At 41.0% G+C, this 26,847-nt stretch overlaps 1 protein-coding gene across 1 annotated transcript in view; it reads left to right on the top strand.

The window, feature by feature from the left end:
• Positions 1–26,847, top strand: part of PCDH15 (protocadherin related 15) — a 644,997-nt gene that overhangs the window by 87,781 nt on the left and 530,369 nt on the right. Inside the window, exon 2 of the mRNA XM_054288317.1 lies at positions 23,963–24,205. The gene's annotated coding sequence lies outside the window, so the exon portion shown is untranslated. The remainder of the gene's footprint in view (positions 1–23,962; positions 24,206–26,847) is intronic.

The following is a 26,847-nucleotide window of genomic DNA, read 5'->3' as shown; positions in this document are numbered from 1 at the left end:
GCTCATAGGGCATTTATATAGACACAAGTATTAGCAATCATTTATTGTTTTGGTGGAAAAAATTTTTAACATGTGTGTTTGCTAAACTGATACTTTGTCAAAAAGAAAGTGCTGGGAGTGTGTTTGGTGTCTTTTGCAACCTGGTTTGTTTATTCTCTTCAGGAGGGTGGGAGGCTTTTTTCATTATTTGTAGACAGGTTGAAAGAGTATTATTATTGCTGTTGTTATTATTATTGCTATTATTATTGTGGTTATTTTTATTGCTGTTACCAAAATTATTATTTATTTACTGTGTAGGATGAGTCATATTGGTAACTCCTAGAGGCCTTTTCTCTAAACTGTGCTTCTCTTTCTGTATGAAACATTGTCAAAACCAGTGAAACAGTAGTATAAAAAGCTTCTGGAAATTCAGCATGTTTTATTGTTGTTTTTTTTGGGTTTGTTCTGTTTTGTTTGGGGTTTGTTTTGTTTTCTTTGTTTTTTGGGGTGTTTTGTTTTTTTCTCCTTTTTTTAGTAAAACAAGCTGAGTGCAAATGCTTGGGGAAGCATGGAGAAGGGGGGAAGAAAATAACAGCAATGAACCATTGCTACATTTCATGCTATATCTCCTGAGATCTATGGATCCACGATTAAAAATTTGGAATTTTCCCTTTGTTTTCTATTTAGCTTTTCCTTTAGTCTGAATGTTTGGAGGATTGTTTTGTTGTTGTAGGGAGAAGAGAGATGTCTTAATTAAAAGAAAGAGAGCATTTGTTAATTTTAGGATATCATAGTACTTTTTAAAAATTTTGCTTTATGCTTTCCAATAGTTTTTTCTTCTTTTCACCTGCTGGGGCAGGAAGGTGCTCATGATCAAAGTTGATAATTTCCTTGAAGGATTCAGCATGGGCAATCTGGGCTGAGGGTGACCATTAATTTCTGTGTGTGGCAGCAATGCTTTTGTTTTTCTTCTGAAAGGAGAGTTTGGCTTCCATTTGAGAGCTGAAAAAGGAGAGGATTTGCTTTGGCTGGGTTGGGGAAATCTGACTCCTGATCCTTGCTGCTGTACTGATGTGCTTGGCATAACACCAAGTCATGGAATTATTTCACCTTTTCTTTTGAATCCTCAGTTCCCTGTCATGGCTTATTTGATGTGAAAAATCTGGCCAATAAAGCTTCAGACAAAAAAATTCAGTTGAGCATTAATTGAGACCTAAAGAACTTATCTAATTTTGTCAAACTTCAGATGTATTTTTTCTTTTATAACTTGACAGTGCACAGTATAAGTGCATTGGGATCTGAAGCCAGAAAAATGTGATTACTTTAGACCGGCAAACCACAGCATTCAAATTTACTCTTTCAGCTGCACAGGCTCAATTTCAGATAAGTCCATAGCATATGTCTCAGACTTCAACAGGCCTCAAGCTCACCCTGTTCATAACAAAACTGATTTAATAAGATGCTTTCTGTCCAGTCTATTCCCCTGTGGTCTCTGTTTTTCCTCCCTTATGGTCTCCTGATTTTTATTTTATTTTATCTGTGGAAATACAACCCATGTGATCATGCAGCCTCCTGTGTATCCTTATCTGTTTTCATTCCTCCCCCTCACACTGATAGGTTTTGAATACCTTGAACAGCTCCAACCACAACTGACAGAAAGGTAGAAATTTAAAAAATGGATTTGCTGAGTTTTATGACAGCAAAGAGGATGTTGTTAGAGCCCCAGCTGATTTTCTCTGTTTTCTCTCCTGCACATGCAGCTGGTTTAGTTCCATGGAAGGCAGTGTGAGATTTATGTTCAATGCTTTCTGAAAAATGCATTTCTCAGGGTGAGTGTCACTGCCTTGCTTTGGCAAGCCCTGAAACCCTGCCCAGATCAAAGTCTGATGTCACCAGTAATGTCACAATCCTAATTAGGCCAAGAGGGGTCCTTATGGCAGTGCTGTGGGAGCTCATAGAGCTGCTCCCAGCAGAGAGGGATGTGTCTGGAATCTTCCAGATCTCCTTTGTGAGTGTGACCCTTGCCTGAGAATGCACAGCCAGCTGACCTGGGGGATTTCTGCAGCGGGAATACCTGCTTGGGAGCCTTTTTGATAAACTCACGGTCCAGACTCTGCTCAGGAAAAGGTTCCCAGAGGCACAGAAGCCCTGTGGCCCATCCTGCTCCTGCCACCCCTGGGAGGTTGCTCTGCTTGGCAGGATGCTGCTTGTCCCTGCTTGGAAGTACAGACATTAAAGGGAATATTTCTGCTCTCTTTGACCCTCAAAGCTGGTTATAACTGAGCAGTGGACTACAGCTCACTGTCCCTACCCTGCTGTGATCTTGGTGTGGGAAGAGCCAGTTCCAGGAGGTGTTTGATCTCACACATCCCAAAGGCTGAGTTAACAAGGGTGATTTATCCTTCTGGCCACTGTGAGTTTTGTGGTTTAACTGCTCTGTTAAACCAGGGAGGTTGGTGTCACAGACATCTTTTATGAAAAATCCTTTCCTTAGGATTTTTCCTCCTGAGAAGCTGAGGGGCCTCAGGAACAAAATGTAAACAATGATTATCTGCTGCTGTGGAATGCAACAGGTGCATCTGTGACTGGTGTCATGTGGTTGTTTGTAATTAATGGCCAATCACAGTCAGCTGGCTTGGGCTCTCTGCCAGAGCCACAAGCCTTTGTTATTGATTCCTTCTTTTTCTATTCTTAGCTAGCCTTCTGATTAAATCCTTTCTTCTATTCTTTTAGTATAGTTTTAATGCAATATATTTCATAAAATAATAAATCAAGCCTTCTGAAACATGGAGTCAGATCCTCATCTCTTCCCTCATCCTCAGACCCCTGTGAACACGGTCACAGGTTGGCACAGATGTTCCCATAGGACATGGAGTTAATTCCAAAGTTAATTCCATGGAGTTAATTCTACAGGTCATAAATGTAGATCCAGGGGCACCTTTGGTGCTCCACAGCTGCCCCTGCAGTGATGCCCCAGGGAAAATGTTGTGTTTGTCCTTGTCCCAGGCAGTGGGACTTGGGGATGCAGTGAGAGAGGTGGATTTTAACCTCCACCATTGCCTAAACATCCCCTGGCACGTTTGGGAAGGATCTTTCCTTGTGGAAATGCCTTTCCAAGCATTGGTGGCTTCAATAGCAGTAAAGTATGTCTGGTTTTTATGATCTGTTAAACATCTGTTAGCCCACAAAAATTCCATTGTTGCTTCTTTGAAATGAGCCATTTTGGTAGGCAAACATCTCTTTCATACCTTTGCATGGAGGAATTAATACTCCACCACTTCTATCATTAGATGTCTGGTTTTATTGGCTGATTTTGCTTTTTATGCTGAGTGCATGCTGCTGAAAATTTCCATTTACTGCATCTGGGGAAGTTGCAGCAAAGATAGGAAAATTGTTCTTGCCTGTCTGAAAAGTGAAGTTATTTTCTTATTATAAGTGACCAAAGCCCCCCATATTGTATCATTTTTAAAGGAATCATTTTTATAGGAATTTTCAGCCAGGAAGAATTTCAGAGAGCTGAATGTAACAAGTGACAAGTTCTTCTAGAACAGACTATAATTTTTTTTTTTTTCATTTGAAGGATGACTTGGAGGACTTTGAGTCATGCTTTTCTATAAAAAGGAATACATTTTATTTTCTGATTTAACAGCGGGGGAATTTTTCAGTAAATTTAGATGCTATTGCTCTGTGTTCTTCTGTTCCTTGAGAAAGTCAGGGGACACGGACAGGACAAGGGGAAAGGGCCTCAGGCTGGGCCAGGGGAGGCTCAGCTGGGACAGCAGCAGCAATTTCTGCATGGAAAGGGTGCTCAGGCCTTGGCAGGGGCTGCCCAGGGAGCTTTGCAGTGCCCATCCCTGCAGGTGTCCCAGGAAGGGCTGGAGGTGGCACTCAGTGCTCTGGGCTGGGCACAAGGTGGGCACTGGGCACAGCTGGGACTTGCTGATCCTGGAGGGATTTTCCAGCCTCAGTGATTCTGGGATTTTGTCTTCTCTATTCTGTTTTCATTTGTTTTAATGAAAATTTCCACTGTGGACAAACCCAATGCTAAAATTGTCAGCACTTTTTCTCACCAGACTTCTGAATCTGCAAGCAATGAAAGCAAACAGCAGACTTCCTTCTCTTCTGCTGTTACTACCTGGTGTTCTGTGGCATTGTATATCACAAACTGTTGTTTCTCACCGGTGGAGTCCTTGATAATTCCTTTTAGTCTGTTTGCAGAGAGAGAGGCAAGTTCAATATTTTCACGCTGTGTGCAATGTTTCAGATTTTTCAGCAGTGTCTGGAGTTATTGCCCAAGAGAAATTTTCCCCACAGGCTGCAGTGAGTAACTGCCAGCATTGCTTGCTATTAATAATCGCATGCAAAAATTCATCTTGGAGCTGTCCTAATTTGTTCCTCCCGTTGTGTGCAGTGGCTAAATTGTTTAGACCTGGCACAGTTTGGGAGCATTCTTCATGCACAGGGTGTGGTACAGCAGCAGGAGGAGCCCCTCTGTGTGCTTTGAGGTGTCAGGAAAAGTTCTGCTCCATCCCTGTGGTGGAGAACAACCCCTCCACAGGGACCTGGAACCCCACAGTGTGTGGATGAAGGGATGCAGGAGCTTCAGCAATGAAATGAAGATGATCTGGCAGGTTCTGAGCTGCTGCCTGGCTGGTGGGTGGGTGTGACGGTGTTCACAGGGTTTTTCAGGTGAGGAAAGAGACAAGCATCTGACTCCATGTTTCAGGAGGCTTGATTTATTATTTTATGATATATATTACATTAAAACTATACTGAAAGAATAGAAGAAAAGGTTTCATGAGAAGGCCAGCTCAGAATAGAAAGGAATGAATGATAACAAAGGCAGCTGTCCCAGACTCTCTCTCCAAGGCAGCTGACTGTGGTTGGCCATTAATTAGAAACAAGTCTGAGACCAATCACAGATGCACCTGTTGCATTCCACAGCAGCAGATAATCAATGTTTACATTTTGTTCCTGAGGCCCCTCAGCTTCTCAGGAGGAAAAATCCTAAGGAAAGGATTTTCCATAAAAGATGTCTGCAACATGTGGGAGCTGGGATCAACCCCAGGGGAACCTTTGCTGACCTCCATGGCAGAATTCCCTGCTGCTGGAATTCCCTGCTGCCTGGGACCTGCTGTGGCAACTAGAGGGATGGTTTATTTCAGGTCTTGAGTCTCAGATGTGGCATTGCTGTTGCTTGATGCAACCTAAAAAAATCAGGGCTAAATGTGAATGTGTTGCTTGAAGCATCCTAAAGAATTAGAGCTCAATTTAAATGTGTTAATTGCATCAATTGCATTGTTTTTAACACAGACAGCCCTGAATCCTCTGTGGAACAGCTGAGGCCATTCCAGTCAGTGTGGAGAGGTCCCTGGCTAAAGAAGTTTTTCCTCCTAGTAATGAGAATTATAAAAAAGTGTTTTGATTTGCTGGTTAGCAAGATGGGCCAAAGAGCTTTGTCCAGGCTTCCCACAATCAGGAAGACTTCAAACACCTTGTGAGGTGGGAATGGGCAATAATCAGGTTTTTTTTCTAGTGGCAGTCTTTGTATGCATGTTTAATTTTCAATATGTGTCTGCTTTAGCAAATAGGAATAATTTTCAGGAATGAAAACCATGATGAGCCCTGGAGCTGGTTTAGCTTGTAGCTCTTCCTCAAAGGCAGCTCTTGATGGCATTTGGAATTTCATTCTAAAATAGATGCACTTTCTGTCATTGCTATCCCAGCTAAATTCAGATCAATTTGTGAAAATTGTTCATGCCAAAGAGTTTCTAGTGTCAGAAATTACAGAATCCATCAGATTGGCTCTTTGCTCTCCAAAAGTTTGAATCCCTGTGTGCCCATCCCAAGCTTAAAAAATGCCAACCAACCAAAAATAAAAACCCCAAAACCATCAACCAACAGTAACAAACCGACCCTATTTAAAAACTCACCCTCTCAACAAAATAAGAAGTCCCTTGCTGAAAATATTTGGGAATATTATGCTAAAGCTAATTCCTCCTGTACACATAATTTATTAATGGCTGATATTGTAAAGCATTAGGTGGTGATTAAAATTTTGTTAATGATCTTCTGGGGAAGGTTTTCCCAGCAAACATTAAATATTTGAGACTGTTTCCATTGGTTCATACTATTCTTGATGGAAGTTTAGGCTTATTTATTATTAGTGGTAGGTATCATTGAGCCTTGCCAAGCCTCCAAAGAGGGTTTGAAGTACCTGAAGGGGTCCCAAGAGAGCTGGAGAGGGACTTTTCACAAGAGCCTGAAGTGCCAAGACAAGGGGAATGGCTTCTGTTGCTAGAGAACAGATTTAGATGTGATTTTGGGAAGGAATTGTTCCCTGGCAGGGTGGGCAGGCCCTGGCACAGAGTGCCCAGAGCAGCTGTGGCTGCCCCTGGATCCCTGGAACTGTCCAAAGTGTGGGGTTGGACAGGGCTTGGAGCAGCCTGGGACAGTGGGAGGTGTCCCTGCCCAGGGACTGGATGGGATTTAAGATTTAAGACATCCTGGGAAATGCAGGATTGTAGCTAATAAACATTTTTTAAAGTAGACAATGCAATTTCTATGCATTCCTGTCCTTCCACAAGGAGAAAGAAATGGAAGTATGCTTTGTTCTTTTCTTCCTCTGGAATTAAGTGTTAATTATGCTATTTCTTAATTTCTGTTACATATTTTGATCACCTTTTCATGTTTGTTAGGAGTCTTGAGCTTATTTTGATTGCTGTGGAACATAAGCATCCTTTTTAGAGAGAAAAAAGCAGGGCACAGAGAAAATCAAACCCTTGAGATGCATCTCTGGGGTGTGGGAGCACGACCAGTGCTGCAGCCCCATTTGGGCTGGCAAACAGAGCCTGCTGTTCAGAATTTGCTGCAGTGGATGTGTGTGTGTGTGTATAAATACATAAATACAATCACTGCCTGCTGTTTGTATTAGAAATACAAGTCCACTGTGAAATTCTCTTCTTCAAACATTCCCTCTGATTTCTCCGACTTGGGGAAGATGAGAAATCTGTAACTTGAGAAACTTCCCAGGGATATATCCAGGCATAAAGAGGCAAAGGAGTGGGAAGGAAGGGAACTTCCATCCCTATGGAGGAAGGGAAGTAACACTTTGTGTCATTGCAAGCAAACTTGACAGAAGTTTTGATTTGTTCCTTGCCTGAGCTTGCTTGGGGCAGGGAAGGTTTTGGTCTCCTCAATGATTGCTTGGCAGCAGAGGGAAACAGTGAAGAGGGGCTGTCATGGGTGGAGTGGGAATTTCAAAGTTTGAGGGAAGTTTGAGTCAAAAATTTGAGACAAGCTCCTGGTGAGTCACAAGGCTCCAAAAAGGACCCCTTGGCTTTCCAAACCTCTCTTTCAACAGGAGCTTGAGTGTGGCTGGATCAGTCCCAGACCCAGGCTTGGTCACTTTGTCCTGCAGACTTAATGCTGGCAAATCAGATCTGTTTATAAAAAATGATTACGACAAATGATAAGATAAAAGATTGTGATCAGAATTATTTACTGCACAGGATAAAAGATAAAATTATTAAGGTATAAGACTGAGTAGCGTGCAACAGCAAAGCAATAATAAAGCAATTAAAATAAAACCAGCAAAAAGAACCAGTTATCAGAGATTGATGTAACTCAGCCAGACTAAAGCTCATGGGCAAATCTTTCACTCAGCCTTGAGGGCTATCCTTGGGGACTGTCCCAAAACTCAAGGGAGGAATGTCCACGTGCTCCAAGGGGAGATTATGTTAAAGAACCACCCTGGGGAAAATGGACTGCCCTTTTCTAGGACTGACCCCTGTCAGATGTCTGCAGGTCAGCTGGGTCACTTCAGCAATTTTAGATTATACTTCACCACATCTGCCACACCTTTACCTCTCTGTCAGGACAAGCCAGACTGATTTTAGCACGGTTTAACAGCACAAGCAGCACACACTGCCCCTCTCAGCCCACCACTTACAGCCCTGCACAGTGCTGGAGCTGTCTGACCACATTTCCAGGCACAGCATCCTGCTGCAGGGACAGCTGGTGTTCCAAGGCCACCTGTGTCACCCAGCCAGGGTGGACAGTGTGATTTAGAGGCTGCTTCTGCCCCAAGTTATCCAAGAATTCATATTATGCAAATAAAACCAGCTTTATGTTCCTTTTGTTGTTCCCCAGGATGCTGGGTAAATTTGGAATGTATGGACTTGATCTCAGCATAGCCTGAACTGGAGCTGGAATGTGCCACTTTGTTGTACCAATTATTCCTGTCTGTTATTCCTTCCTGTCCTGCCTGACTTCCCTGTCCCAGCCCTGCTGCATTACACATGCTGGTAATGCTCCTCCAAAAATAAATGAAGAACAGAAAAAGAAGAATCTGATTGCCACAAAATTCACAGGAAGGCTGTGTTTCAGACCATGGAAATCATCCTTGGCAAAGGGTAGCTGTGATTATTCCACATATTCCAGCCACAGCAGGACACACAGTGTTCATTTCTGAAAAGAGCATTTGCTGAAACAGTTTTATCCTGGCCTCAGAGCTGGTCACTGAGCAGTGACAGGATTTTTGGTGCCAGGGAGCCCTGACCCTGAAGTGACAGCATCTGTCCTGTCCCCCTGGCTGTCTCAGGACACGTCACTGCCTTGAAAACGTCTGCAAGGGTGAGACAGGGCTGAACTGTCAGGGCTGACACAGCACTGTCCATCAGCTGTGCTGCTTGCTGTGCATCCCTCTGGGAATAATATCCCGGAAATAAAGTCATGTCTGGGCTTGAGCTGCCTGCGGGGTGAGATGGATTCTTCCAGAGCCTGGTGTCCTTCAGCTCCCTGGCTTTAAATGTGTCCCCGGGGTGGAGGATCTGTGCCCTGTGCTCCCCTTGCTGGGGATGGGATCAGCAGGTATTCCCCTCAAAGCTCACATGATCAGCTGTGGAAATCCAGGGCATTGGGAATATTTCTCTGTCTGCTTTGGGGTGCTTTCGCCCCCAGGGCAGCACTGACTCTGACCCTCATCCATGGAGAAAGTTTCCTACACTCCAGAATAGACCAGAACCCACAAAAGTGTGCGATAGATTATAGAGAGCAGTGCAGGTGTATCACTTGGTGAGAAATTGAGGGTTTGGGATTTTTAGTGTGTTGTGGATGGAAGCAAGATGGAGGGCACAGGGTGTCACCCTGGGTTTCTCCTTCATGCTGCTTCTCCCTCCTCCTCCATGGGTTTGGGTGGCATTTTGTAATTGGGCAGAAAAGTCCCCATTGCAGCTCTGTGGGATCAGTTATTGGGTTAAAAGGGGAAATAATCCAGGTGTCAGTTCTTAATGGGATAGTTTAGTCTTAAAAGCCCTTGGAACAAGAGAATGTTGGCCATTTGGTGCCTTGCTGCCAAACTCATGTTTGTGAGACTCTTTTACTGATAAGAAATACTAAACACCTGAGTCTGAACATGAAGCTATCATCTCAAGTGCCTTCAATGCAGACCCGGAGAAACTGATAATCAGACAAATTTTCCATGTGTTCCTGAAACAATTTGGACATCCAGAGTAGGAGAAGGTGGATAAAGGGAGCGCACAGGGCACTCTACCAGGAGTGACTCAGTTTGATTGTCCTGCTCCCTGCACTGATTTCTGGGCTGCCTGCAGGTGACGTCCCCTGTGGTGGCTACACTCCAGGTGCTTCATGCAGATGTTGTTTGGCCTGGTGGTTTATGAGCCTTTTCTTTCCAACTCTGCAGGGTAACACAGTAAAAACAAGTTTTCATCTCTTTTCTGCTTCAGGAATTGTCATATGAGATGTTTAGGACACATCCTTTGTCACTTACTAATTCTCACTGGTACCTTACAATAAAAAGGAACATTTATTAACAATTTGATGTCTCAACTACTGTATTTTTTCACACCTTATGGAAGAATTTCTTGGGGGTAATGTCCATGGCTTTGATGGACACAACACCTGGTTGTTCCTGTCTTGTGCTTTGCCAGCTGCATAATTCAGTGTGCTGAAGGATCTCAATGACTGTAAATACCTGTTTTGCTTCTCTGAGAAAATCAGTGCTGTGATCCCTGAAAGTTAATGCCCTGTAGATCTCTGTGCAGAAACCAATTTGTTAGCTGAGCACTTGAATTTTTTTAAATTTGTTTTATAATGTTTTCCATTTCTCTCTTGTCTTTGTACATCGATTCCTCTCCTTGTACAGGTGGAATGTTCTGTTATTGTTCCAATTGTGGGTTTTAATTACCTTTACTATCAAGTGGATAGGAGAGATTAAGGGGGTGATTTGGGAAATTTGCCATCTTGGTGTGAAGTCTTAATTTGAATGGCACTGTGCACTTGTGCCAGTAGGGAAAATGTACCCTGAATAACACAGGTGCTGCCATCATTCTGTGCATTTTACTGCAGCTCAGGTGTGAAAGGAGCTGCAGAAGCACTGAAATGTGAAGTGTTCAGGCTCTCTTAGCCTTGAGCAAATTAAAAATCTTGGCATTGAAACTGAGCTGGAAAGTCCACCACAGCTGGGAGGTTGCTTTTTGTGTCTTTTCTTGCTATTTTATTTCAACATTTCTTCTGAATTTGAGTACAAATCATGAATTTTAAAGCTCTGTTCAAATAGGATTATGAATATCAGGATTTGGGTTGGGAAGGGTAAAGAAGAATTTCTGCAATATAGGGCAGTGGAATTCCTCACCAGGGCCATAATTGAGCTCCGAGATGCTGGTTCTGGCTCTTAATTATAAAAGTGATTAAACAATGAAACAAAACATGGTTTTTACTTCAGCTTTTATTTTTTTTTCTCCTTTCTTTGATCACCTTCTGTCTCTCCTCTGTGCTGCTCCCTCAGGTTGGTAAAGGGAGTTTTCCTCCAGTTCTCAACTGCTCCAGCGCTCTTCTTGATGAAGAGTAAGAAACGTAATGATCTGTTCATTCCCTTATTGCCCAAAATTTATCAGTCTAAAAGGCTGCAGCCAGTCAAAGTTGTCTGCAATTTCTCTAGTGGTGTTAAGAACAGGCCTATGTGGATATGTGTAATAATACTCAATAAATACAGGGCAACATCAGACTGGGCTACAAATGGGGGTATTTCCATAGGAAGTAGTGGCAAGGTCATTCCTAGGCTGGAAAATCTGATTGGAGTTTCAACATTGTGCTGGAAAGAGACACAGAAGTGATTTGAGGGTGCTCAATTTGCTGTGAGACAAAAGTGAATTACCATTCCTTGTTGAAGGAAAAAGGCATGAAGTGATTTAATTCAACTTCTGTGGGCACGAGAGCTCAGGGATGATGTGAGGCTGAAGGACTCTTCAATATGGGAGATAAAGGCACAAGGAGGCCTGAGAGACTCTGATTGCAAATAAAGGCTGAATTTTTAACAGATATGCTGAAATAATCACTGCCAGAATTTACCAAATGATGATGATTTGTAAAAAATTAAGGCATTCACTGCCTCAGTCCTTCTCATTCCCAGTGAGTAATAGGAAGAAAATCTGTCCCCAGTGCTCTCAAAAAGTGAATCCAAGTTGGTCATAATGAGAAATTCTGCTTTAACATATGAATATCTCTGTGAGAAATAGATATCTCTATTTTATATTATATATATATATATATATATATATATATTTATTATATAATATCTAATTATATTATACATATAATTATAGTATATATAATATTATGTTATATTATATTGTTATATATTAAAATAGGGATCTCTGAGAAATAGATATCTATTTTATATTATATATATTATTATATCATATAATATCTATACATATTATAGTATAACATTATATTATAAATATTATATATTATAATAAGGATCTTATCTCTGTGAGAAATAGATATCTCTATTGTATGTTATATATGTTATATTAGATAATATCTAATTATATTATGCATATAATTATAGTATATATAATGTAAATAATAGAGGTCTTATCTCTGTGAGAAAAAATAAATTAATAAAAAAACTAAGTAGATCCATTCATCAGCAGCTGGAGCAGGAGAGGTTTCCCAAAGTGCTCCATCCAGGTTATGATTCTTTTCAAACTGAATGTGTTGATTTTGCTTGTGTCCTTACAACCAAGTAGTTAAGGCATTAATTTTTATATATTTTGAACAACAACAGGAGATAATACGAACATCTTAAAGTACTTGTGATAGGGACAAGTGGGAAAGTTTTGTTTGTATGAAATTTGCCCTGTTTTTTCCCTGGCACCATGAGGGAAGATGGGCAGCAATCTCCCCTTAGCACATGCATTCCTTTTTTTTGGAATCACAGAATTTCCTGAGCTGGAAGGGACACACAGGGATCATCAATGTCCAGCTCCTGCAAATGTGATGTGACCATCAAATCATGCAGGAGCAAAGTTGTCGGAGAATGACTTAGAGAAAAGGCCATGAGACATACAATTGAGAGAAAAGTATAGGGGAAAAGTAAAGCAGTTTCTAACAGTTCTCAGCCTTCTGATTTGTATAAACAATTAGACTCTCTCAGGCATCATTCTATAAACAATGGAGTTCTCGGACTGTCTTCCCATAACAAGCAGAACACCGTCTCTGGGAAGGCCTGCCATCCTGAGAGCAGATGTAAAAGTTTTGGGAACACTGGTTTCTGTTTTAGTTTCTGGTTTCTGTTTTGGTTTCTGTTTTTGATAAACAATTGTAGGTATTCTAAAACAAAGGGAGTGGTTAGAAATTTCTCTGTTAGCCTATCATGACATTGGATTACAGAATATTCATGGCGTTCGTTAGCACTGTTATTTAAGGTGATTGATTGATCAATAAAGTTGGAGTTCGATGCATTACCAGGATGGTCGTTCTCCCCTTCACTTCAATACAAAGTTCTTTTTCGTTTCTTGCAAACCAAGTCACTGGGTCAGTAAACCACAAAGTGGCTTGAAAGTTGTGTGTGCGTTTGTAGGACAGGCATAGAAATAGAAAATATGAGAGGAAGGCAGTGGGGTTTTTATGTTAATTAAAATGCAATGAATTTCAATTGCTATTTGCATTTGAGCCTTCATTGTCCTGCAGTTCAGAGTGGTTCTTCATCTCTGTTATCCATATGAGGTTATTGATAATATGACTTGGACACCCTCCCTTATTAGCCACGACTATGAAAAGCAGTGACTCCTTTTCTCTCCCTCTGTCAGTGCAGGGTGAGAAATAGGCCTGGCAATATCACAGAACCCCAGCATGGTTTGGGTAGGGAGGAACCTTAAAGCTCATCTCATTGCAACACCTTGCTATGGGCAGGGATGCCTTGCACTATCCCAGGCTGCTCAGGGAATGAATGGGATAAAATCATTGTTGAACTGGTTTAAAAAAAAAAAAAAAGAGAAATTAATCCTTGGTGCAGTAACAGGTTGAAAAGTCAATTGACAGAGGGGTGCTTTTATTTCAGAGAAATGAGTGCATGTTTTGTAGGGAATGCCTGCACTAATCATGAATTTAGGATAGGTAAATGCATAGATAGGAGCTGCGTGGGGTTTGTAATAATTTCCCGTCCATCAAGGCATTCCAACAAGAAGTCAGAAGGAAAAGAACAAGGGTAAGAAATGGCACAATTACCAGTTAATTTAAAGTAACTAAAGTGTATTAGGCCCAGTCAAATGAACCATTTAATTTTTGTTCCTTCTTGTTTGTAATCTCATAAGTATGAGTCATTGAAAAGCCAGTCTGGCTGGGTACAGTGCGTGCTGTTTTATAGTCCTTGCTCCTTGCCAGCATAAGCATTTCCTTGTTAATGTTTCACATCTGTTCTTTGTAATTCAGTGATTATGTGCAGGCCTCTGAGCCCTCCTTGTTTGTTTTAAAAGGACAGCGGGAAGCTTCGCTTGCGTGAGATTAAATCAACGCCTGTGATTTATCCAAGTTTGGGTGTCCTGGGCTGCCTCTCTGCTGCTTTGGGGAAATTAATATTTTTAGCAGAAGATGAAAAAAGGGGGATGGTTGGAGAAAAGTCATAATCTGCAGTTGGAATCAGCTGAATGTTCCAGAATGAAGTTGGCAAGTGGCTGCTGGAGATTTATACAGCTTCCTTATCAGTCACGCTCAGGCTCCTTGCAAGCATTTCTGATGGGTTTTTTTTGTTTTATCCAGTATTCAGAGAACAAGGCTTCCTTCTGTGGGGATCTATATCTGCACAGACACAGGGTATTCATGTCCAAACAAGAATATCAGTGTTCAATAGAAATCCTCCTTACAGCTGATGTTATTGGCCATTCAGGAATATAGAAAGTGGGGGCATCCTGTAGTTTAGGTGACTGATTGCATATAATAATATGCAGTATGGGAGGGCAAATGATGTGAAAATAAATTAGTTGCCTGCTTTGTAAATGCTTTAATACCTTCTGTCTTTCTGAGGTGCTCAAATACACAAAAGGGCAAACATAATCAGATAACTGAATAATTATGAACAGTTTTACTGAAGCACATAATAAGCTTTCAGGTGTTATAGAGGGAGGTTTATTATTTACAGTGCAGTGGAACCAAGAAAAACAAATCTGTTTGTGCAAAGCTTTGCAATTAAAATCTTACATGAGACTGGAGTCTGGCTCAGAGTTCTGTTAAAGATATCTGGGTAACCTTGAGCAGATGAGACCTCTAGCCTGGAATTTAGAAGCTGAGTTATGAGGTGCAGGGATCCTGCAAGGGGAGATCCTACATCCTATATAAGCTGTCTGTTTCATAGTGTTTGCTCATTCTCATGTTTTTGTGTTTTGACCAACCTTTGGTGCTGACTCAGGTGAAGATGCTCTGGCCCAGGGGTTGCTGATGGGATCACGAAATTGTCTTGATTAACAAAAAGGGTGAGGGGATGTGCCAGTCCTAAAAGAGTGCAGAGGGCACTTGGGTGAAGATTGGGGTAGGATTTGGAGCAGAAATCACAGAGGAGGGTCAGGGACAGAACCTGCTGGGCCCAGGGGGTGTCCAAGAGGGTCTTGGTGGGATTCACCAGTGCAGCCACAAACCAGTTCTTCAGTTCCCTCCAGTGATGGAACACTCCAGCTGCCTCTCAGCCACTCTGAGATCAAGATAAAGAATTCTTCTCTTCTCTTTTCCAACTTTTCTATCATTTTTAGGGTTCTTCCCTTGGAAAGCAGCATGACAATGTGAGTTTTGATCAAGCATACAATAAGAATTCTTCAGCGAGCACTCTCAGACTCCACACACTGTGGCAGCTGGGAAGCCAGAGGTATATCCAGGAGGTCTGGCTTGCACATAATGTTGAGAATCCTTTTAGACTCTTCCCATGGGAGCTCATGGAACTTGGAGCCAAGTTCCTCTGCCTAATTACAGGCCATGCAGGGAAGCCCCCAGCCTTTTGTTTGTCTGGAAGTGCTGTGGATGCTCTGATCCCAAGGCTGGGCTGTCACTCTTTGCTCTGGGTGTGCCACACCTCTCTCATCCCTCTGAGAGGCATCAGGTTGCAGCTTTCTTTGCCATCCTAAACCCTTTCTAAATCCCTGATTGAATTGTTGAGGTGGGGAGAGTAAGAATTATGTGCGACAAGTTTCCACCGTGGGTTTTACAAACACTTGATTTTCTTTTTGGCTTTTTTCCTCTGTTTCCTAGTCTTCTATTTTGCTTTTTTAAGTGGCTGTCAAGGAGTCTGAACCAATTTCCTCCCAGCATTAATAGTTGCAGCCCCACGTTGCTGGTCCTGCAGATCAGCATGCAGCAGGTATCCATCATTTTGTGTGGAGAGCCGGGATGTTCCCCTCGGGTCCGTGGCTCCACATCTCCTCCTGCTGCCTCCCATCCATCACAGTGATTGCTCAGGCTCTGAGACAGGCAAGGTCCATCTGCACATCCCTGCAGGTGGCTCTCAGCATCACTGTCTGGACTTGCTTTGTGTCATCCATGGAATGTCACCTTCCCAGCCTCTCTTTTCCCAGACTTTTTGGCTTTTTGGGCAGGACAGCTCCTGGCTTGGCTGGCCCTGATCACCCATCTCTCCATCCTACCTTTAGTCCCCACCTCTATAACCAATTATTTACCCATGCAAACACCCCAACTTCCTTCCAATATTTATTATAAATGGAGGCATTGTTGACTTTTGTGGAGGATCTTGGATGGGGAGTGGATGATGACAACACATTTCTCCTCTTACTGATGCAAGATAATTTTTGATTTAGTGATTATGTCTTCCTTTAAACTATCCTGTGTTCCAGGGATATAATACTTTCTGGTTTATGGTATTTTGAACTCTAATATGGTATTTTAAGCTCTAAACTTGCTTCGTATCATCCATGGAATGTCACCTTCCCAGACCCTTTCTGGCTTTTGGGGCAGGACAACTCCTGGCTTGGCTGGCCCTGAGCACCCATCTCTCCATCCTACCTTCAGTCCCCACCTCTATAACCAATTGTTTACCCATGCAAAGACCCCAAATTCCCTCCAGTATTTTTTATAAATGGAGGCATTGTTGACTTTTGTGGAGGATCTTGGATGGGGAGTTGATGATGAAAACATTTCTTCTATTACTGCTGCAAGATAAATTTTGATTTAGTGATCATGTCTTCCTTTAAACTATCCTGTATGCCAGGGATATAACAGCTTCTGGTTTATGGTATTTTAAACTCTAATATGGCATTTTAAACTCTAAACTTCCTTTGTCTCATCCATGGAATGTCACCTTCCCAGCCTCTCTCTTCCCAGATTTTTGGCTTTTTGGTCAGGACAGTTCCTGCCTTGGCTGGCCCTTAGCTCTCTATCCTACCTTCAGTCCCCACCTCCCTAACCAGTTATTTATCCATGGAAACATCCCAAATTCCCTCCAATATTTTTTATAAATGTGGACATTGTTGACTTTTATGAAGGGTCGTGGATGGGGAGTTGATGATGAAAACAAATTTCTCCTATTACTGATGCAAGAAAAAATTTGATTTAGCGATCATGTCTTCCTTTAAACTATCCTGTATGCCAGGGATATAACAGCTTCTGGTTTATGGTATTTTAAACTCTAATATGGCTTTGATTCCATCATGTTTTTGAGGTTTTATGATAACAATAAAAAGAGTCCTGTAAAATTATTTATATCTGTAATATACATTTCCTTTTACAGAGGGGCTGTTGACATTCTCCGCTGTAGGGTTCAGTATTCTCACACAAAACAGATTTAATTTTATTTCTTCTCCAAGTCATCACATTAGACACACAGTGCACATTCTTCTTCTCTTCATGATATTTAGGGGTTTTTACACCTAAACTGACATTTAGATAGAAAGAACAAATTTACTTGGCTCTTTCTCAATATCCTATGAGAGGCTACATCAGGAATCACATTTAGAGCATTGACATTTCCAGCAACAATACCTGTATTGTAAACCCACTGGATATGTTGACAAAATCAAATTTGGTTAGGAAAACATGTCTGAAAATTGTTTGCAATAAATGCAGGCAGAGGGGAGGGCTCTGCCATCCCTACCCCCTGAGCAGCTCAGTCAGATTTGGCATTTTCCCTGCTGAATTGACTGAGTCAGAGTTAATGCTGGAGAAATGCCAGAACATCATTTGAAGTCTCTCTTTGAATTTGGGATGTGGAGGCACCAGGCAGAGGATTCCCTGCAGATGAGGAACAGGAAAGCTGCCTGTGCAGCAGACAGGGAAATCAGCACTTTGAGCACAGGGATAATTTTAGATTCTCTCCACCTGGTGAATAGACTCAATATAGAAGATACTAATTGCTGGTACAGTCACAAGTATTGAGAAGGTCTAGGTTTGCAGCCATGATTCATAGAGATTTAAATAATCTGAATTTTGATCATTGCTTCCAGTAAAATTCAAGTTAAATGTCATGTTAGAGATAAACTCTGTGCCTTTGCACCCAGCTGACTTTATGAAGTGTTTATGAGCTGACTAAATGCCACAACCATAGGAGGAGACCCTTAATCTTTAATATTTGTTTACTTCAGAGCACTGACAGCTAAACTTACACCCTTAAAACTTAGCTCAGAATGAGGGGGGTGTGTCTGCAGGAAATCCCAATATTTATTTTGATTCAATTTGGATTTAAAGTCCCAATAAGAAAAGGTCTAATGGACACTTTTATGTCAGTTTGCCAGAGGTTAAGTATTTTCAGGTGGAGGTTTTTATTTTGGTTTGGTTCTTATTTTGGTTTTTATCTTTGGTGGGGGATTTTTGGTTTTGTTGTTGTTGTTTAGTTTTGGGTTGTGTTTGTTTGTTTTTTAATGTAATTCTGGCTCCAGGTTAAACTCTTTCGCTTGATAAAAGTCAGAAGCAGGCAACATACTCAGAATGTTAAAATGCAATAAAAATCGTGGAGGCCAACTTTGAGATTTCCTTGAAAAGCTTTAACTTGCATAACTTTGGTGGTTTGTGTTCTGTGTGGAACACAGTACATTGAACAGAAGAAATACTGAATATTCTTGTGGTGCATTTCATACTGTTCTTGAAAAGTTAATTTTTCCTTGTCTTGCTGCTTTTCAGGTGCTCAGTCACAGAGCAAACCGAGTGTATCTATATTTATGTACACAGCCATCCCATGGCCCTGCAGAAGCTCTGTCATTTATTGCTGTTTGTGAAGCAGAAAATTGCTGGGGTGTCTGAGCTAAGCAGCTCTTAGCTCTGTTGAGGGGTATGAGGAGAAGTGAGCTGGTTGTGCCCCTTCAGGGTATGTGGCTCCACAGCTCTGGATTTCTTTGTAAAATGAGCAATGACTCAGCCTGCCTCAAAGTTTTTTTTATTTCAATATTCTATCTCAAAGTTTTTATTTCAATATTCTTCAAGGGAAGCTCTGAAATTTTTAAGCAATAAACAATGTTCAAAGGATTTAAATTAAAATACCAGTGTACGGTCAAGTGTAGAAGGTATTTGAAACCAGGTACACCTGAAAATCCTTAAATAACTTCATAGGCTGACTGGAATTGGTTATTCCTAAATTGCACAGCACCAGACTAGAGCAAAACCATTGCCATGAAATGGCAGGGGTGGGAATGGATGGGATTTGAGATCCCTTCCAACCCAAAGTATTCTGAGATTGTGTGAAGGACAAGTCTGGGAAAGATTCCTTTAACCAGACCCAGGGCATTCAAATATATTTTGAAAAGATTTAAGTATAGCCCTGGCATTCAAATTTCTGCTGGGGCAAGAACTGAACCATTTCCTCACATCCAGAGTTTCATAGTGGATGATGTGCTCTGAGGAATTCCAGAAATTTCCAGATTGAATTTTTGGCAGTAGGATTTCTTTTAAGAAATGTGAAGATTAGGAAGATGATTCCTATGTGTATGAAGAGGACTCTGCTTCACAGCTTTAGGTACAAAATGCAGGCCTAGCTTGGAGTTAAAATGGGAGCATTATTGTAATGGATCTGTCTAATTTCAGCTGCTGCAACCCCCAGCTCAACATCATCTCCATTTGGGCAATTATTAACGAGATTACTTCAAATACACTAATCCAAGCAAACTGTTTTAGCTGTGCCAACTGAAAACAGAACTACTGCTGTGTTTAGTTGTAAAAATGAAGTATTTTTGCAGTTGCACTAACTGGTGCTGTTAGTCAAGTATTAATGAAATAGATATATTCATTTTTCTGGGTTTGGGGGGATTTGTGGTGCAGCAAAGACAGAATGGAAGGTGTTAGGGAGAACCTGGAATCTGGAGTTGTTCTAGATGGAATCAGTTAAGTAAGAAATCCAGTATGGAGGTTTGGTCACCTCTGAGGACAGCTAGATCATTTGGCATTTTTCTGCTGATGGATCTCTTTACATTAAGATGAAGAAAGCCTTGGCTTGAAGCAGATATATCAGTGATGAGATGCCAGCATGCCATGCACTCTGGGAGGGAGATTTCTTGCCAGAAGACAAGAAATCAGGCTTGGAGAGGAGAACAAAGAGGAGATGTAGGAACTGAGTCACAAAAGTGCTCCTGGAAAGGGCTCCTTCCTATGGAGCTGCCACTCTTTATTTGGATTTGGATCCCAGCACCAGGGTCTGCCCCTGGTCATGTCCACATCTCATTTCTGAGCAGGACAAGAATTGTTTGTTGGTTTAAACGGTTTGTTCTGATCTCAGGAAATCTCTTCACAAGGCTCTGTTCCCCTGACCTGAAAACATCCCTGGGTTCCCCCCAAAATGAGACTTTGGCATTGGGAAACTTTCCTTCCTTCTCACAGTTGGAAATGGCTGAGAAAACAAATTAATTAGAGGCTGCTGGATCACTGATTGGTGCAGTTGTGTTACAACTGAATCCTGGAATGTCAGCAGGCTTAATGAGATGATTTGTCTCTACCAGTTCTGGTAATTTATATCCATTAACCTTTTACTTTAAAATGACTCAAATTATTGTATGTCTTCTCATAGGAAACAACTTCATTAATACAGTCAGCTTTGTACAGGAAAAATATTCTGATATTAAATGTAAAATATTGAATATAAAATATTTATATATTGATACATAGATTGATATATTCTGAAAAATAGATTTATATATTCTGACAAATATATATTTATATATTCTGATATTATATTTAAAATATATTTTATGTATTCTGGTCTTTGGATTGGTTTATTTGGAACACTTTTAGCCAGTTGTTTTGGTACCCCTGCTCTTTGAACCTTGGCAACTCTCATCCTTAATGTGGTTTCAGTCGAATTTATATGTATGCAGTGTTTTTGTACTGTGAGCAGAGTTAAGGATTGCTCTAATTAATATATTCATAGATTTTAATGAACAGGCATGTAGTGAAACAGTCTATGCTGTATTTACTGGGGTCCAAAGCACATCTATTTCCCATTTGGGAACCCAAGTCTGCAAAGTTTTAAGTGCAAAGTATTTCAAGTTAAGAATGGGCATCATTCAATTTTTTCCCCTTGAGTGCTGCACTGTGATTTTGTTAATTTTTTATGCTCCCTTTTGAAATAAATGACCCTACCTCTGAGGTTTTTTTCTGATGCTTTACATGATTTCAACAATCCTTCTTAATTAACTGGAGCCCTTTATGTCCAGGACATGTATTTGATGGAAATAGGAGAGGATGGGGCATGCTGTACTTTGATTCTGAATCATAAAGCAATTTGATGGTTTAATTAAGGTCTCACCTCTGGATTTAGTTGAGACCTGAGACTTCTGAACCTTTGCACTTTGCAGGCTGCTTAGTCTATTATCTCCTGCCCAAATTTCTTGCTCTGGGGTGAGCATTCAAGGATTTTCTTGACCACATCCTTGCTGAACCCAAACCCTTGAAGGAAAACCTTGAAGGAGAGGGAAAGATGGATCAGACAGGGAAGTCTGGCAGGTGAAAACAGGGAAGAAGAGAAGTTTTTGGAACAAATGCCTTAATATTAGAGCCTCTCTTTCTTCCCACACACATGAGGTATACACTTACAGCTCTGGAAAACAGAGGATATGTTCATGTGTAGATTTGGTAGAGAAAATGCTTGGAAATACAATGAAATTTCTCTTTCTTTTTTTAAAATATCTTATTTGAATTCCTGGAGATTTTCAGGTGCTTCAGTACTGCGTAGGTCTCTGCTTCTCCTAATTTCACCCCTCTCATTTATTTTTCTCCTTACATGCAATTTAATAGGGCAACCTGGTAGTCCTGCAGTGTGAAATTCATGGTTGGCTTGATCTTGTTTTTCATTTTTCTAATGGATTTTTCTCCCTGATGCTACTTTTCTCCCCCAGTCCTTGACATATTCTGAGGAGCTCTTGCTCACCTCTGAATTCTTTATTAATGTGAGCACACTTGGAGCGGGGGAAGATTGCCAGCGACGGGAAGAACACTGGGCTAAATGTCACTTGTCTGAGAGCAGCTCCTGTGCAATTGCTGCTGCTTTCTCTCTTTGGCACCAGGGGAGGAGAGTGGGGAATATTTGTGATCGAGAGCCAGCCTTTGTTTTGGGGAGGAATCTTTCTCTTTGAGCTGCACAGCCTTTGCCACCAGGGTGATCCACGTCTGTGTGTGTGTGCTGTAATCAAAGGGTTCTTTTTGGAAGTCAGGGATCCAAGCATTCAGAAGTTCTGGCTGGACCATTTGCTTTATTCTTCCCCCTTTAGTGTTGAGCCTAAGGCAGGAGCAAAGGAGTGATTCCTGATGGTTTCATGGCAAATCTGTGCATCAGAGTTGAATTAATCCTGGCTCAGTAGCTCCAAAACTGTTTCCAACACCTTCACTTCCTACACGTGAATTTTGTGGGTAACTTGTTTCAGAAACTTTAGAAAAGTTCTGATTTTACTTTTCCTACATTGGAGCATTTCCTACTTTGGAGCAGCATTAGCTTTCTCCTGAAGTGTTGCTCAATTTAATGAGTATTATATAATAATAATTTGAAGCATGTGACCCACGGCTGAGGGATGTTGTGTGTGGTCAGTGGCTCCAGGTTCCTTCGCATCCAATGGGATTATTGCTCCTCAACACCTGCTCCTTACACAACCATCTCCACCCATCCCTGTGACGAAGAATTAAAGAACTTATTTCTGATAGGATTTCTTATTAATAAATTCATAAGATTTCTTATTAAGAAGAATTCCTATAAGAATTAAGAATTCTTATAAGAATAAGAATTCTTATATAGAAAAATAGAAATCTTATTTACTAACTCCAGAACATTTATAGCAGTTTTAGATTATTTTTTGCCCTAATTTGGAAGACAAAAATTTGTTTCAGCCACAATTTCCTGCCTGGTTAAAGGAACTCCATTGTTTTTCCCTGCTTCCTTCCCAGCCAAACTCACCCTATAGGTTGAGTTCCCAAGGCCTTCCACCATGGCATTGCACAGGCTTTTTTCCCACAATTTTGGACCAAACTTTTATCTTATTTATTTATGAAAAGCATTTCTAACTGGTTTTTTTGAAGTGATTTTGATTTTTTCCAAACAACAAGAGCTGTTGGTTCAGACCATCCTCTGCTTCCACCTTGGTTGGAGCAGCAGCTCCAGCTCAGCTCAAGGCTCCTGTGCCTGCTGCAGCCTCCCAGGCTGGTGCTGTGGCTCTGTGCAAACCATCATCTGCCCATTAACTGCATATTAAAAACTCATTTCACTGGGTTTCACTTAGTTTTTCCTAGAATCTATTACTGTCGTGAAATGCAAGCTTTTCTCATGTTTTAAGAAAATTTTCACTCGCAATTTTTATGTCTTAATGGTCTTTTCATTTGAAAAATAAGCCTTGCACTTTATATTTTCTTTAGCATTTTGGAATCTATTCACAAAATTGTCTTTATTTAAAAGAACCCTTGTTCTGATGAGAACAAACAAGAAATATTCCTGTTGTGTTTTCTGCATTCTGGTGAATGCCCCTGAACCTCTCTTTAAGATCACTTGGGGTTTGCTGAAGGCACATAAGGTTTTGAGCTGTACTTAATAAAGAGAAGTAAGAGTTTAGAGGCTTTTTTTCCCATCTTAGGAGCAGAGCAATGAGCAGGAGTCTTTTTCTAGGATATATTGCTGGAGGGTTTGGAACACGATGATCTTTAAGGGCCCTTCCAACCTAAGCCGTTCTGGGGATGGTTTAGGGGATTGGTTTGAACCCAAACCATTCTGGGATTTTTGTAGCTGTTCATTGCCAGTCTGAAATACCTAGAAAGAGGCTGGGTGAGAAGGAGGGCCAAATAATTTCTTTGGTTTAAAGAGCCGCTGTTGGTTTGGAAGGCACTTCCATTGGGATCATTCTCTGCTGTTCTGTCTTGGCTGTGTCACATTCCAGGTCTGGCTGTACAATAGAACCAGAAAAAGCTGTGGCTGTCTCAAGACAGTCAGGACACAGCTTTGACCCACTATGCCAATTAATATTAATAAACAACCATCGCCAGAATCCAATTAAGAACTCCCTTCAGGTAAACAATCTTCCTAACACATTCCACATGTGCAAAAACAACAGGGGCAGGTAATCGAGATAGTAAGAATTGTTTTTTCTTTCTCTGAGGTTCCCAGGAAATATCCTTGGGAAGTTGTGCCTGCCTGCTCTCTATGAATTGACATCTGTGGCTACATGGCTGTGCCTTCTGAGCTTTCCTGGCTCTCCTCCTGATATCCTGGCTTTCTCTCCCACAGAGCATGGGCTTCTCCCTGCCTGCAGCACCAGGAGGAGCCTGCTGAGCCAGCACAGGGGCAGGACAAGTGAGCTGCTCTGGGATGATGCCCTGGGTGCTTCTGCATGGCCATGGAATAAGGTGCAGCTGACAAGCAAGGCTGGGGGAGCTGTGGAAGGAAAAAAGAGCCCAGAGGAAAAGGAGGAATACAGCGCAGTCAGCTGGAGCTTTCATTGGGAGCCACACACCAACCCAGGGCTGAAAGGTGAGGGGATTTCTTTAATTTCATTTTTTGGAGTAGCTGTTCAATTGAGGGAATACACTTTTACTAATAAATATTTTTTTTTAATAATAAAGGAAACAATCCCAGGGTCACTGAGGCTGGAAAATCCCTGCCAGCCCATGGAGTCCCAGCTGTGCCCAGTGCCCACCTTGTCCCCAGCCCAGGGCACTGAGTGCCACCTCCAGAGATGGAGATTCCACCAATGTGCCCCTTCCAATTCCTGAGTACCTTTTCTAGGGAAAGATTCCTCCTGATATCCAACCCTGTGATTTGTCTCTAATATGTATCTTTAATAAAGTTAGCCGTGGAACCATGTGTTAATTTGCTTAAGTTTAGTAAATTTACCTAATGTTTCATTTCATGTTGGTTCTGGTGATCAAATGTCTGAGAATTAAATTTTCTAAGGAGCTGACAGGTTAGAGGTGCAGAGGTTGAATGAAATGCTTGAATACTGGAGGCAGGTTGGAGTGACAGAGAGGAGCCGGTCAGGATCCTTGTAGGAGGCTGAAATCAGATAAATACAGAATGGAAATGGAGAGTAAGAATGAAGTTTTCAAAAGTAGCTTGAAGATGAAATCTGTTATCACATTACTCAATGCTTTTAAATCACAATTCTGTAAAATTCAGGAAATGCCACCATGGGGCTGGATAAAGCATTCTTAGCTAGGGTTTGCAGGGGATATCCAAACACATGAGAGTAATGTTCCCTTCCAGCCTTTTCTTCTCCGCTTGCAGCTGATGGAAAGCATCCTTTTCAGGGTTGAAATTGTGGATAAAATTGTAGCTGGCAATTAGTGGCAATTAGAAAGAGAGTGTGAATTGTCTTCCATGCATCAGAAACAGAGCTGCTCTCGTTGGGTTTTAAAAGGGAAACATCTGATGTGGGAGGCCCAGGTTGGGTAATTTTCCAGGTGTGACATTTAAGTATTTGCTCATCACACAGCTGCCTGAAAGGGTTCCTGCCCTGTGGGGAATGGGGGGTTATTAAATGTTGCAATAGATTTGCAGTTTGTGTTCTTGATCACCTCAGCAGTACAACCTGACCTTTATTTGTGTCATCACCTGAAATTTGATGTAATTAATTCCAGTGCACAAGATTACTGTACTCACATCTGTTTCCTTTGTCAGCCAGCATGGTTAATTAACATTTGTGTTGGTGATTCTCCCTGAGATCTCCAAATATATTCAAAAAGCAACATTGAAATAGTTTATTTCTGGGGGTTTTTTTCTTTGGTTGTTTTTTATTATTAAATGTTATGTTTTAGCACATTCTCTCCTGGCTGATACTCCCTCTTGGTTGAGTTAATAGAAAATAAAATTGCTGTGAGGTTTTTAGGGTTGTGCCTGTGCTTTCAGTTCCAAGGGGCAGTCAGCAATAAACTCTCCTTTGTGTCAGGAGTGGAGCAGCAAATCCTTCCCAGCACCATCAGCTCATGGAAACTTGCACACAAAATTCCACAGGTTCATCCTGTGCTAGGTTAGGTGTTATCTAGGCAGAAAATTCCTTTATTTTTGTGGACACAACAGGTTTACAATCAACCTAGACAGGAAGTTGTAAGGTACTTTTGATGTTGTTGTTTCAGAGCAAGTCCCAAAATCACTCTCATTTAAAAAGTCAAATGATGACACAGAAAAACCCAGAAAATTCAAATGGAGCAGGCTGGTCATTATTTATACTTTACATTTAACTTAATTTTGTAAGGCCTAACAAGGATTAAATTACATCCGAGTTGTATTTGTGCAAAATGGCAAGCATCAAGAAATTCTGGCAAGTTATTGACATTTTTCTATTTAGCATTGCAGGTGTTGTTCTCTTATAAATGTAAATAGAAAGCGAAATGCTCAGAAATAGGAAAGTTTTAAAATATTTATTCTATTATAATATGAGCCACCCCAACCAATTGAAGAAATTGTTAGCTCACAGTTGATCCAGAAAGGTCTTTCCCATGGGCCTCTTTTCAGTACTGCTCTTATTTAATGCAACCACTACAAGTAAAAATATCTCAGAAACTCAGAGTTGCAGGAAACTTTTGGAATAATTATTTTTCCAAGTGTTTTCCAGTGTAGCCTTATATAATCTATACCACACTATAATGGTTTTGGTTTTGCTAATTTGAGATTTTTTATAATTTTGAGATTTATTTTAAAAATGAGATTATTGAGATGATTATTGAGATGATTATTGAGATGATTATTGAGATTACTGAGATGAGATTATTGAGATTACTGAGATGTTTTTGAGATTAGTGACTGTAATTGTCAGCTACACAGAAGTTCACTTTTGTAGATACCTCCCATACAAAACCACCAACTCACACACAAAAAAAAAAAAAAAAAAAAGTGAAAAGCAATTATGTTAAAATCAGTTTTCAATTGTGGAAATAAAGTGTTTATCTCATGCTGTACTCAACCAAACTCTTTGAAATGCTGGCTGGATTGTGGTGTTCCCTCAGCAGTAGCTGTGGTTTGCATTCCAGTCCTAGGGGAGAATTGGAGTAGAAGCTGTAGAAAACAAAAAAAACTTGTGCCATTATTTTTCATCCCTTCCCAAATACTCTTTTTCTCCTAGGATAACTCAGGCAAATGTCATAAATTATTTCCAAAACTTGCAGTTGTTTTCTTCC

This window comes from Melozone crissalis, unplaced genomic scaffold, assembly GCF_028551555.1.
Source record: "Melozone crissalis strain CALT ecotype California unplaced genomic scaffold, PUWL_Pcris_2 ptg000062l_1, whole genome shotgun sequence".
NCBI classification, from domain to species: Eukaryota; Metazoa; Chordata; class Aves; order Passeriformes; family Passerellidae; genus Melozone; species Melozone crissalis.
The sequence above is the reverse complement of the archived record's forward strand: the minus strand, read 5'-3'. Positions and strand labels throughout refer to the sequence as shown.